We start from the raw sequence: 14,397 nt of genomic DNA on the forward strand, positions 1-14,397 counted from the left end.
TTTCATGAAAATGTGCCTTAGAACTCTAAGGAATGTGGCTGATGTCATCTATCATAGGTCACTTCAAAATATTAGTTCCAGGTTTGTGCTAAGTGTTAGGGGGCAAGAATGAATGAGACAAACATGCAAATATCGTCTCTATCCTCACAGAGTTTACTTTGCGGGAGGTGTGTATGCACATTTATATTTACACATGTAATGTATGCTCAGTACACATACAAATATGAGCTGAATTAGTGCATAGCCTTCATTCAACTGCTGCGTTGGGAGACGATTCTAAAGATTTCACTAAAGCAATGTAATACAGTGTAATAGAAAGAGCAAAGGCTTTGAAATTTGAGCCCTGGCCCTGCCACTCACTGTTCACATCACTTACGAAATTATTTAATTTTTCAGGTTTCCCCTGTGCCATCCAACTTCCCCACTCACCATCTTGTTTCGGGGACCATCCTGTGAAGGCACAGCATAAACCTCGAAGAGGGATGTTTCAAGCATTAGTCAGGGAGCAAGGATGACTCTGTGGCCCTTCAAGGTGTCTGTGAAACCAAGGCAATGAGAAAGTATGTGCGGGAGACATCTGCATGGGCACACCCCAATAACCTGGAAATAAGGGAAATATGATTGCCTTCTGGCACTTATACTGTGAAGTCAACACAAAATGGGTCATAGCAGAGTCCTGCAGAGCCGCCTTAAGGAAGTGGAATGCCTTCCAGGTAAATGCCTACCTGGCTAACTGAGGGCACCTGCATTTCCTCAGAAGGGAATATGGTATGCCTCCAAACCATAACAAAAGTGAAGTCGCTAAGGAACTGCCTTTGGGAGAGGGGACATTGGGTGGCTGATGGGCCTGTGGGTCTCTCTACTCTGTCAGGCAGGTAAATCCCCAACACAGACACAGACAGTTGGGAGCTTGATTCTCTTGCATTTTCTGATAATTTGCCTAAGTTTTCATGTTTTACATGCACTGATCTGATCTTCCATCAATTCTGCCCTCTAAATAACTCAAATGTGACCCCTTCCACCATTACCTTTGCCACCACCACAGTTCAAGTCACCCATATTTCTCACTGCAGCAGCTTCCTAACATCTCCCTGCCTCCAAGCCATTCCACCCCCGTCTCCATTCCAGTTGTGTTTTACACTGCAGCCAGAAAGATCTTTCTAAATCGTGAATTTTAGGTTACTTTCTGCTTAAAATCCTTCAATGGTTTTCTGTTATGTTCAGTATAAAATCCAAATGTTTTGACATGGTTTAAAAAGGCTTCATAAGCTGGCTCCTGCCAAGCTCTGCACTATCATTTCACACCTGCTCTCCCCTCCCAAGGAAATCTCCTGCCATATAGTGCAAACAGGCCCGCTTCCCTGTGGTGCCCTCCCCTCCCTCTCTTTCCTGGCAATCTGTCCTGTGCTCCTCCATTCTCCATATGATGTCGCTTTCCCTGAACCCTAAGGCCTGGGCTGGACGCTCCTTCACAAGTTCTCAGAGCACCAGCACCTGCCCTCACCTTGCATTTATTACATCAGATTGAATGGCTGCTTACTCTACCCATTATCAACTAGACTGTAACACTTTTAAGTGAAGAAACTATGGCTTCACCCCCTGTGCTCCAGGTTCTTAATCTGAAAACTAGAGATGATTCTAGCAATGACCTCATAGGGCTATAGTGAGAAGCAAAAGAACTAATATATATAAAGTGCTTAGAAGAGTTTCTGACACAGAGTTAGTAAGAAAGTATATATAAGTAACCACACATATAAAATACAGAAGAATACTTCCATATTGTGATTGCTATTATTATTACTAGTGCATTGTATTATTATTATACCTCTTTCCTGCTATAATTTTAGAAAATAATATAGTGCACATCAAACAGGAGTCTCTCAATAAATATTTGCTGAATATGAGAATTTGTTTCATATATAACAAGCAACCATCTGATTTTTAATTGACTTCCCTTGTCACTGATTATTGGGAAATTTTAACCTAGCCAGGACAGCAAAAAAAAATCTTGTACAATTGACAACCGTATTTTTCACAAAAGATGTCAGTAAATGGTCATTTTGGCTTTAAATATCAGTATCTTATAAGCTTTATTAGTATAAATCAGCCTCCCCAAGCCTGATTGACTCTGGGGTACTGAATTTGAGATGCTTATGAAACCACTAATGATAACACCACTGTTTAAGGTTTTGTCTGGGTGGCCAAAGGAACCAAGAGGATTATCTGTACTCTGAAATCACACTTTTCCCAAATATCCCATGGTAAGGACTTATTCTGCAGTTACCTCCACTGTCTGCTGGCTTGTCTGTAAAAAGGAGGAGAAATTGCAGAAAAGCATGAACAGGTAAGAGCTCCACTCTCTAAACTACTCGTTAACTGAGAAGGATTGGAAGGTATGGGCTTGGTGTTTGGGCAATGGGAGGTGCAGGTCACATGACAGGGCTGGAGGCAATGTGGCATAAAGGTGGGAGCATGGCCAGAATAAGTGTGAGCATCAAATCTAAAACTAAAGAGCTGTGAGAGGCAGGGCCTGTGGCCTAGTGGTTAAGTTTGGCAGGCTCCACTTCGGCAGCCCAGGTTCTGTTCCCAGGCGCAGACCTACACCACTTGTCATGGGCCGTGCTGTGGCAGCGACCCGCATACAAAATAGAGGAAGATTAGCAACAGATGTTAGCTCAGGGTGACTCCTCCTCACCAAAAAAATAAATAAATAAAATTTTAAAATAAATAAAACTAACTAGCTGTGGACACTGGAAATGATAATGACTAACCTTTATTGAACACTTCTCATCATATTGTGAAGTATTTAGACCACCTAGGGGGATGCTTACTGTTAGTAAACATACAATGCAAGTGACACACTAGGAGCTTAATATCCCAGAAATCAAGTAGCCAGTAAGAAGCAGAGCAAGGACGCAATCCCAGGAAGATTGACCCCAGGGCTCACGCTCTTCATCCATGATCGCTTGGTTTTCCTCTCTCTAAAATGAGCCTATTACCCGTGTGCTGCGGGATTATTGTGATCATTACAGAAAAGGGATGTGGCAGGCACATGATAAATGGTGGCTATATATACTTAGACAACCCTGGGATCTCCAGAAAGATCATTTACCCCTGTGGTTTCAGGTTTCCCATGTACAAAATGAAAAGGATAGAGTAGTCAACTCAAAGTCTAAGGTTACAGCTTACATCTGACCAAGAGCAATATGCTTCCCTCTTACTGAAGCACCAGTCTAGCACCATTGTCCTCAGAGGCATCAGAGCCTGCAAGGGTCAAGCCTCCTCCACAGCCACCTACGACTCCCCTAACAGCTGTGCCAGCTGAAAGAGAATCACTACATGCTGCCTCATATTGGCTGTCCCTTCATTTGCTAAGCTATCTTTAAAGGAATGAAGAACTCAGAGTATAGAAAGAGGAATGAAGCAAGCATTACAAGACAGAGAACTGGACAACAGTCCCCATCCATATACTGATTAGTGATCCTCACTGTAAGCTTGGAAATAGGCAGCTCCCTGCCCTGGCAAGAAAACTCACCTCTGAAGTGTCTTCTGGCAAATCTAATTAAGTAAGCTAGCCAAGAAGCTAAATTGCACAGATTTCACCTGACCCTGACACTTTCTAGGGACTGTCCTAACTTCTGGATGCCAACGGCACACAAGTTCTTCTCTGAGTTCTGTGGATAGTTTTGAATCTGGGAAAATAAACGTCCCAGAGCAGAACATTGTCCCAACAACCCAGTAACCCAGGTGGGTCCTGGCTCAGAGAGGAAAAGGGAGGTAGAGTTTGGAGCAAGAAGGCATCTGTCTGCAGTGTTCTCACCTCCACCCACTTACCCACCTACGCAAGACTGCCCTTGAGCAGTCAACTCAGGCGAGACTGATTCTGCCTCCTTCCCAGGGTGAGGACAGCTGCAGCTTCCACGGGAGCACATTCTCACGCTGCAGTCATGCATGTCTTTACAGGAAAGAAGAACTTTCCTTAATTTTTGTGAGAATTTTGTGATGTTTTACGCTTCAGAGTTAAGGATAATTTCATTGTTACATTCAGCAATGCAATTTAATGATTTGGGGAATGATTGTTGCAGCGCTTGGCAAACAAAATAAGCCCCTTTTGCCTTGTTGATGGATAATAAAGTTCTCCCCAGTGCATTTTCTTCCTTTTGGATACTTTGAATAAAACTCTAAAAACAGAACCCAGATTTATAGTAGTCATCCCTCAGGTTTTCACAAAACGTCACCATCTTCTTCCATGTCATTTTCCTCACTGAAGCAATGTTGAATACAGGGTTTGCTTAATGAATGTAGCACACACAGATCTTAAAGTAAGAAGGAGAATTAATATTGGTTGCATATTTATCATGTGTTGCCCCTAATGAGAGGTTACACTTAACCCTTATAACAATCTTGTGTGTGGGGGGGGAACTGTTACCTTCTTTGTGTAGATGAGAAAACTGAGGCTCAAAGAAGTGAGTAGACTTGTCCAGGATCATGCAGTTGGTCAGGGCAAATTCAGGCTTGGGACTCAGGTCTATCACCACAGACCATGCTCCTATCCTACCCTAGTGAATGAATGCAGAGCTTAGCGCAGCATCACCAAAGGCAGTGAAGTCCACCTTGGGGGCAGGAGGGAAGATAAGATACTCATTGCCTTAGAATGGGCATCTTATCTTTCCTCTTGCCTCAAGATGTAGCTATAGATATATAGATACATATCTTTTCCACTGAGGTGTGATTGGATATTCAACAATATAATAATATGTATAACATAGTATATATAATAATATAGGTATTATTGTATACATGTGTATATTTGTACAATGCATAAGGATATTATAATGTGTAATTGTATATGCATATACAATTATGCCTCAGTGGAGAAGAAGGCCTGAGTATGACGGGTTGGCCGTGGGTGAGGGAAATGAAGGTGGATGGCCCACCAGGATAAGTGTTACAAGGAGGGTTGTTGAAAGTTATATTACAAATAATTATGGATATGTCCACTAACAATTTGACAACTGTGACCCTAGGGAGGAGCCTGGTGATTAATGTCAGATTCCTACAGGGGTTCTTTCCATCAGGGGTTCTGTAAGCATTAGAGAAGGTAGCTTTGCTTCCCTTTTCCACATATTTCCCTGAAGTTCTTTAATTTCGGCTTGGTTTGGTGGCCACTGCAAGGAAAACACTTAGGAAGGGTGTTGGGAGGGGAATTAAAAGCTGGAACTCGGTGAATTTAATCTGATATGATGTCTCTTATGATTCCATGTGGAGAGACTTCCCTCTCCACAGAGGCAGAAATAATTTATGACATCCATTTTGCTATCTGGAAGGCTCCACATAGCTTTATATAATGGCTCCTGTTGTCTTTATAGATTTTTTTTCCTAGGGAACATTTTAATCTAGCTAGAGTAAATAATATCAGTCACATTGCTCATATAATCATTATTGGCCTGGGTCTTTCTTCGATTGATTTTTAAATATTGTTTTCTAGGCTGGAGGCAGCAGAGAGGAGTAGAAATAACAGGGGCCTGAACAACGGAAGTTTTGGGTTCTCAGTCTGATGATATGCTCACTGTCACCCCAAACTACCACATCTTCGGGTCGTTGCTCCATGTAGAGTGCTCCTCTCCCTGAAAGCGTAGACGAGAGACATGGAGTAAAGTGTGGGCTCTGGAGCCACTGCCAGGACTGGAAGCCTCGTTCTACCCCTTTCTAGCTGTGTGATCATGGGAACATTAGAAAACCGCTCCTTGCTCCTATTCCCTAACCTGTAAAAGATAACCATAATTAAACATACCTTCCTGGTACGTTGTGAGGACTTAATGCACAAATTCATATAAAGTTCTTTGAAGAGTACCTGCATTATGACAATGCTCAAAAATGTTAGCATTTATTATAATTAGACCCCTCCTCCATTCCAAAATGCCCCTCATTGCACGCTTAGCGAGCTCCTACTAATCCTTCAAGTTTCTGCTTAAATGTTTCCTCCTCTAAGAAGCCTTCCACAGCCATCCCTTCCTCTCCCTAAACAGGGTTGATACTTCCCCTTCTCTGATCCTTCTCATGGGAATTTGTTTATCCATTCAGTCAAGAAATATTTATAGAGCTGAGGCTGTGCTAGGCACTGTTAATACAGAGTTGCCTAAGAGTTAGCCACTGTCCCCACATTGCACACAGTCTAGGAAGACATGACAAGCTCTGTAATAAGGTAGCACTCAGCACAAAGGAGGTTTCCTGCTCAGAGGTCGGTCATTTCTCAAACTGTATAAAACCCAAGGGCAATCTCTGAGACTGTATTAGCTGTGTCTAGTTTTTCCTCTCTTTTCTTTTTCTCCACTTTGGTTCATTCCCCAAACTTTCATTTTACTTTCCACTCTCCCTTCCTTTTTTCTCTTACCCTTCTTTCCTGTCTCTTGGGTTTTATTCTCTCCTTTTCTCTCACTGGATCTGCACTGCATGTGGAAGAAGGAGAGCGCCTGGGGCAGTCTTCCTAGAAGCGATAGTACCCAAACTGGTCCTCAAGGCGGAGGGAGATTTAGATAAGGAACTGAGGAGTAAGGGGCGCAGATGGAGCAGGAAGGAACAGGCAGAAGGAACATCAAATGTGAGGTGTCTGAGAAGAAGGCATGAAGAAAAGCACGTGCAACGATGGTATTTACTGAAAAATGCATGAATTTCAGGCAAGTCTGGGATGTCCCAAGGTGAAGTGGGATTGATGAGAGAGGGGGTAATTCGGGCATTCCACAATACGATTGGATTGTATTCTCTATGGGATGGGTTCTAAATTGAGATTCTAAGGAAGAAGTTGACATGATTCTCTTTGCACGTTAGAAAGATCACTGTGTGTAGGATGGATTGAAGGAGACTAGCTTGATTCAGGCCATGAAGTTATGCTACTGAAACCATCTGAGCAAGAGGTGCTAATACGTCGAGGATGTTGGCAAGATGGTGCAGTGGTTAAGCATGTAAGCTCTGCTTGTTCCCTGGGTCCTAATCTGAGTTCTGCCATTCACAGATGCCAAGCGAAGAGGTGACTGTCAATGTCTTACACTCCCCACCAAACTTCTTAACACTTGAAAAATGGGCTTTTGTTTCAGGTGGTCAACTCCTTACCATAAAGAAACAAAGAATCAGAGATCTGCACAATAGTTTACCATCTGAGTTCATAGGTAAGAAACACTAGGCCTACATATTTATTTATTCATTTATTGGTTCAATATACTTGTACTGAAAGCCTGCTATGTGTCAGGCACTGGATGAGAGTGGCATATCAGAGACCAAGACAGACCAAGTTCTTGTCCTCTTAGAGTCCACATTAGTGATGGTAAAGCACACAAGAAACACATGAATGTAAATTATTATATCAAGTAGTGATACATGCTATGAAACAATAAAGGTAAGGGGATAGAGTTTGATTAGAGCGGCAAATTTGTATAAGACAGACAGGCAAGGCACCTATGAGAAGGAGAAATTTGATCTTGAATGAAGAGAGACAGCCATGCAAATGTTGGGAAGGAGTGTTCCAGACTGAAGGAATGGCAGGTGCAAAGGGCCTGAGGCAGGAGCATACATGGTTCCATGAGGATCAGCAAAGAGGCCAGTGTGGCTGGAGCAGAAGCGTCAGGGTAGAGGGTAGCAGGAGAATAGTCAATGAGATAGATGCCAGATCATGAGACACCTTCTAGACCAGTGGCTTGCATTTATTTTTTAAGTGTGACGGGAGGCCATTGGAATAACAACAACAAAATCATATGATTTGACATGACATATGTTAATGGATTACTTTCGTTGCTTATGGAAAATAGACTAGCAGAGCATAACGGATAGAGGAAACTCTATTTGGAGTTTATTATAGTAGTCAAGGGAGAAATTGTGGCAGATTGGACTAGGGCTATGTGTGGAAATAGTGAGAAGAGGTAGGATTCCAGATGTATTGTTGAAGATGGTCCTGACAGAATTTGTTATTAGCATTGATATGGAGTGGGAGAAACAGAGAGAAGAATTAAGGATAATTCCAGGGTTTGTTCTGAGCTACTAGCTAAAAGTGGTGGTGCTTTAAGTTTGAGGGGGAAATTTAAAAGGAGTTCAGTTTTAGACGTGACAAATTTGAGATGCCTAGTAGATACCCTGTGACGATGATAAGTAGGCAGGTGGGCATACAAATTTGGGGCTCAGTAAAGAGGTTAGGAATGCAGATGCAAATGCAAATTTGGGAGTCACTACCAAATATTGAGTCGGGGCACTGGATATGAGCACAGATGGAGAAAAGAAGTTCTAAGGACTGAATCCAGTACTATTCTGACAGTTCGAAGTTGAAAAAAGGAAAAAAATCTAGCAAAGGTAACTAAGAAGCAACCAGTAACAGAGGGGGAAATGGAGGAGAGTGAAGAAAGTTTCAAGAAGGGAGTAGATTATAAAAATGTTAGTGTGAAATGAGGCTTTTCCCTCACCTGTCATAAATCATGTAATACCAACAAGGAGAATGAAAAAAAAGCTGTAAACCACATCTTTAAGGGAACTAGCGGACAGCTGCAACCACAAAACAGGTCAAATGGTGCCAAATGCATTGCCATATTGGTCAGGACTGTGGGAGAAAGCAGAAAGGTGAAACCCATGGCTGAGTATCTCAGAAAAAGCAATCAGAGTGCACTTGTCAGGGAGTGGACAAGCACGTCCCAAGGAAGGGACACGCTGAGGCGCATACCCAGGTCCCTGGACACACATCCAGCAATGGGAGCTCCCTCAGAGGCTGTTTGATCAAGAAACCCTAGGGGCAGGACTGAAAGAGAAATCGCTCAAGGAGCACAGGGAAGCAGAGGAGCTTTACATTTTGAACAGTCCTGCAGATGCCTGTCTCTCTTCTGCGGAAAGAAATAAAGGCTAAAAGAACTCACAAACACAACACTGGACCATAAGGAAACTCCTGCTAACCTTGAGAATTTCTCTGTTCCTTCACCACAACCAGGTCCTGCAAACAGCTGGTGCAGGAAAAAGTCGACTGCTTAAGATAAATCATCAAAAAGGTACCTTATAGCATAAGCACTATATGGAAACTAGAAGAAAGGAACAAACAACAACAACAAAAGAATGGAACAGAGAAAACACATGGCATATAAGGAACACTCATCAGAAAAACATAGCTACAGACAAAATGAAAATCGTGATCAAACATTGCATTGTAATGTGGTGGTACTGTAGATTGGCTAATTCAATGTCCACTCCACTCTCTTCCAGCCTTTCTAGCTGGCTGAGAAACACAAAGTATCATTTCTCAGACTCCTCTGTAGCTAGAGTTCTGCCTATGACAAAGATCCACTAAGCAAAATCACCCACCTGTGATTTCTAGAAGGAAGGAAATAATGGGATCCACATACGGAGAAGCTGATCTTGTGTCAAGCACAGGGAGTGAGGCTGTGGTTCTGTGACGCTGGGGCAGTTTCTAGTGTATGGTCCCCAGTGTCTTAGGCACTGAGCAATGGAGATAGCAGCAATCAGTTCCTGCTAGAACATTGCCAGAGTGTGGTTGGGCACTCTCCTGGTTGTGCAGTACCCAAGCCTGGTTCCCTAGCTCTCCAGGAGATTTCATGAGCTACCAGATATCCCTTAATAAACTCCTTTGGCTTTAACCATCTAGTGTAAGTTCTGTTTCCTGCAAGTAAACACACTGAGCCATAGTCATAGATTTAAAAAAGAGAAAGCCTAATGAAACAATTGCCGCTGTTTAACAAATGCACAAAGCAAAATACACAAAAGTGAGGAATAGATAATGATAAAACAGAAAGAGATAAAACATGAGCTGCAAAGATCAAGAAAGGGAAACATAAATGAAGGTCAAATCTGATATAAATGCTATCAAGTCATATATACATAGCGCATTTTAGTTTTCCATTCATCAGTCAGTGGACATTTAGGTTGTCTCCCGGTCTTGGCTATTATGAATAATGCTGCAATGAAAATGGGGGTGTAGATAATCTCTTTGAGATAGTTATTTCTTTCAGATATATACCCAGAAGTGGGATTGCTGGATCATATGGTACTTCTACTTTTAATTTTTTGAGGAACCTCTGTACTCCATAATGGCTGCACCAATTTACATTCCCATCAACAATGCACAAGTGTTGCCTTCTCCCCACAGCCTCGTGTACACTTGTTGCCTCTTTGTGATAATTGTTATTCTAACAGGTGTGGGGTGATAGCTCATTGTGGTTTGGATTTGCATTTCCACTAATGATAACATTAGTGATCTTGAGAATCTTTTCAGGAACCTGTTGGCTATTTGTACATCTTCTTTGGAAAATGTCTATTCAAATCCTTTCCCCATTTTTAAATTAGATTGTTTGGTTTTGTTGCTATGGAGTTGTATGAAATCCTTATATATTTTAAATACTAACCCTTTATCAGATAGATGGTTTGCAAATATTTTTTCCCATTCCACAGATTGCCTTTTCATTTTTTTATTGTGTCTTTTGCTGTTCAAAGGGATTTTGTTTTGTTTTTTGGGGGGGGAAGATTAGCCCTGAGCTAACATCTGCTGCCAATCCTCCTCTTTTTGCTGAGGAAGACTGGCCTTGAGCTAACATCCGTGCCCATCTTTCTCTACTTTATATGTGGGACGCCTACCACAGGATGGCTGGCCAAGAGGTGCCATGTCTGCACCCAGGATCCTAACCAGCAAACCCTGGGCCAACAAAGCGGAGCATGCGCACTCAACAGCTGCACCACCAGGCTGGCCCCTGTTCAGAAGGTTTTTAATTTGATGTAGTCCCGTTTATTTATTTTTGCTCTTGTTGCTTGTACTTTTGGTACCATATCCAAAAAAATCATTGCCGAGATGAATGTCAAGGAGCTTTTTTCCTATGTTTTTTTCTAGGATGTTTACAGTTTCCGGTCTTATGTTTAGTCTTTAATACATTTCGCGTTAATTTTTGTGAGTGGTGTAAGATAGGGGCCCAATTTCATTCTTTTGCATGCGATTATCCAGTTTTCCCAATACCATTTATTGAAGATACTATCCTTTCCCCATTGAGTCCCTTGACTCCTTTGTCAAATATTAGCTGACTGTATATGCAAGGGTTAATTTCTGTGTTCTCTATTCTATTCCATTGGTGCACGTATCTGGTTTTATGCCTGTACCATACTGCTTTGATTACCATAGCTTTGTAATACAGTTCGAGAACAGGAAGCGTGACTCCTCCACCTTTGTTCTTTCTCAAGATTCCTCCTTGCTCAAGATTGCTTTGGCTTTTCACGTTTTTTTGTGGTTCCATACAAATCTTAGGATTGTGTTTTCTATTTCTGGGAAAATGTCATTGTAATTTTGATAGGGATGGCATTGAATTTATAGATGGTTTTGGGTAGTTGGACATTTTAACAATATTAATTTTTCTGATCCATTAACATGGATCATCTTTCCGTTTATTTGTGTCTTCTTCAATTTCTTTATCAAAGTCTTGTAATTTTCAGTATACAGACTTTCATACCCCTGGTTAAATTTATTCCTAAATATTTTATTTTTTATGCTATTGTAAATAGGACTGTTTTCTTTATTTCTTTTTCAGATATTTTGTTGGTAATGTATAGAAATGCAACTGATTTTTTTTATGTTGATTTTGTATCCTGAAACTTTGGTACATTTGTTGATTAGTTCTAACAGGTTTGTTCTGGAGTCTTTAGGATTTCCTATATAAGATAATATCATCTTCAAACAGAGAAAATTTGAATTCTTCCTTTCTGATTTGGATGGCTTTTATTTCTTTTTCTTGCTGATTTCTCTGGGTAGGGCTTCCAACACTATGTTGGAGAAGAGTAATAAGAGTGTTGTTATTTTGTCAAATGTCTATTTTGAATTAGCTTAGGCAATAAAAGAGAATTTATCTGTTCATGTAATCAAGTGTCAAGTCAAGGCTAGAACCTTCTTTCAGGATAACAGGATCCAGGGACTTAAATGCTCTCCCCATATATAGCAAATTTAGGACTTGTTTCTGGAGTAGAGAGGAAAGTTACGGTTCAGTGTTCAGGGAGAATCTGGTAGTAGTGGAAAATTTACAACTTTTTACATTTGTGTCTGCTCTTCTTGACTTATAACTCAGTAGAGCAGTAATTTAATGTCCAACCTTTGATTTATAGACCAATAACATCCTTGGTTTAAGGACAACAATCATTGCAGTTGCAAAAATATACACCACTACTTAGACTATGTGGCAGGGTCTATGTTGTAAAACAAGCCCCAGTTTTGTTTATATTGAGTTTGGATTGATGGAGAATGTGGCGTCCATCTACCAGGGGTCATTCCAGGCCACCACAGCAGGAGGCCATATAATTCCTCAAAAAATCCTGTACTTGTTGGCTGGTTTCTGCTTGATACTCAGAAGTTGAATACTAGAGAGCAAGTAGTGCTTTTAATAGAACCTTAAGATTCTGTAGAAACAAGGACAGAGCGAAAGACATGAGCTATGGAATCATCAGACCTGGGACAAAACTTCAAGTCACTCACTTATCACTATTTATTCTTGAACAAGTAATCCAAGTCTGAATCTCAATTTGCTCATCCGTAAAATTGATATAAAATTGATGTCTACCTCGTAAGGTTGTTGTGAGGTTGAAATAAGGTAATGTGTAGAGTGTCTAGTACACAGAGGAAGCCAGAAAAAACGGTAGATGTTATTCAGACTCAATCATTCAATATTTGCATAGTCTATGTTAATATATCTTTATTAGACTCTACATTTCAACATAGCCAGTGCCTGAGAAGTGGTATTCATATTGACGACTCTGAGATTAGCCTCTTAAGACCCTAAAGGGATTCTTAATCCACAAGTAATAAGTGGTGATCAAAAAGGTTTTACTGCTAACATATTTAATTAGTCTCTATTAGTATAATGTTGATCAATTCAATGGAAATATTTTTCATCTCACTTTACTTGCGTTTTCTGCGGCTTTTGACTCTGTTCAAAACTCTTTCTAGAATATTAGCTTTTCTTTGTTTCAGTAATAACACTGTTTCCCGCAATCTCCCTGACTGGGCTTTCTAAATCTTTTTGTGGGCACCACCTCCTTTTCCCACCTCTTAAATATTGGTTGTCCTAAGTCATTTTTCAGAAGACACTCTTCTCATTCTAGCTACTCGTTTTAGGCAATCTCTTTCACTCCCAAGATTCACTTGTTATTTAATTCAGGGCCACTCAGTAAGGTTGTGTAGGTTGTGCACTGCCCTAACGTGCTAAGTTGAAAAAGAGAGTGGAGTCAGAAATCCAGTCTGTGCTCTACTTGCCAGGCTGAATACCCCAAGGCCAGTGTTTGCTTAGAGAGGGTGCCTTTTTCTAATTTATACAAAAGCATTCTATATGTCAGCAGTTGCCCTGATCTAAATTATACTCACAAATACACGTATGCACACATACACGTACACAGTGCACGTCTATGCAAATATCAAACAAAATATTCAGTTGCCAATGGAAATCTCCATCTGTATGAATCAAACTCTGCGTGACCTAAACTGAGCTATCCTCTTCTCACCTAACTAAACTATTTAATCCATACTCCCTATCTCTCTGGATAGAACCAACATCCACTAAAATGCCTCCACCAGAAACTCTAGTGCCACATTTCACTCCTCCCTCTCCCTTACTCCCAATGTCAAATTGTAGTAGACATTCTGCTGTACTGTTCAGATTGCCCATATACACGCATATATTTCCCCAGCTGGTGGAAATGCTGATGGCTGAGAGCTTTCAGCCATCACCCCTCTCTGGGTTTTCCCTCATCCCAAGAGAGCTACCAGATCCAAGTGCCTGTTCCAAATGATAAGTCCACAGAGGAGTTTAAAAGCCCAACTCAAGGCAACTCTAAAGGGCCACCCAGTTTCAGAGCTCTCCAACAAATGCTTTCTTATGTCTTCATTGCAGCCCGATTTCCCCCTCTCCCCAGTCCTGCTTCCTTCCCTTTCCCCACAGATATTTATTCCAAGAGCACTTCTGAATAATCTCCCTGCACACTAACCTTCACCTCACAGTCTACAACGCCAACCATTCTCCATATACCATTGATTATATCTCTTAAATATCGGCAGAATATATTCACCTCTCTGCATTCCCACTGCCACCTCCTTATTCACTACTCCTTAATCTCTCACCTGAATGAAACAAGATGCTATCAGCTCATTAAATAAGATAGAAGCATTCCTTCTATCCTATTCTCTGCAGCAATTGTACAAGACAAGCTAAGTATTTTGTGTTCTCTGAATGTTTGGTATAATTCTCTCATCTGGATTTAGAGACTTTTGTATGGATATTATTTTTAATAATGGATTCAACTTGCTTAATATGTACACAGGCTTATCCAGGTTTTCGACTTTTCCTTGGATTAGTTTTAAGTTACAGTTTTCTAGCAAATTTCTGCGTC

The 14,397-nt window shown here is 41.1% G+C and overlaps 2 long non-coding RNA genes across 3 annotated transcripts in view; one reads left to right on the plus strand and one right to left on the minus strand.

Annotated features, from left to right (window-relative positions):
• Positions 1–14,397, minus strand: part of LOC138917900 (uncharacterized) — a 44,030-nt gene that overhangs the window by 18,173 nt on the left and 11,460 nt on the right. The gene's annotated exons all lie outside the window — the stretch shown is intronic.
• LOC111768151 (uncharacterized) overlaps positions 1–14,397 on the plus strand; it is a 32,521-nt gene that overhangs the window by 5,706 nt on the left and 12,418 nt on the right. Inside the window, exons 2-3 of the long non-coding RNA XR_002800293.2 lie at positions 397–713; positions 2,187–2,344. This is a non-coding gene — a long non-coding RNA (uncharacterized lncRNA). The remainder of the gene's footprint in view (positions 1–396; positions 714–2,186; positions 2,345–14,397) is intronic.

Source organism: Equus caballus, chromosome 15 (genome assembly GCF_041296265.1).
Source record: "Equus caballus isolate H_3958 breed thoroughbred chromosome 15, TB-T2T, whole genome shotgun sequence".
Lineage (NCBI taxonomy): Eukaryota > Metazoa > Chordata > Mammalia > Perissodactyla > Equidae > Equus > Equus caballus.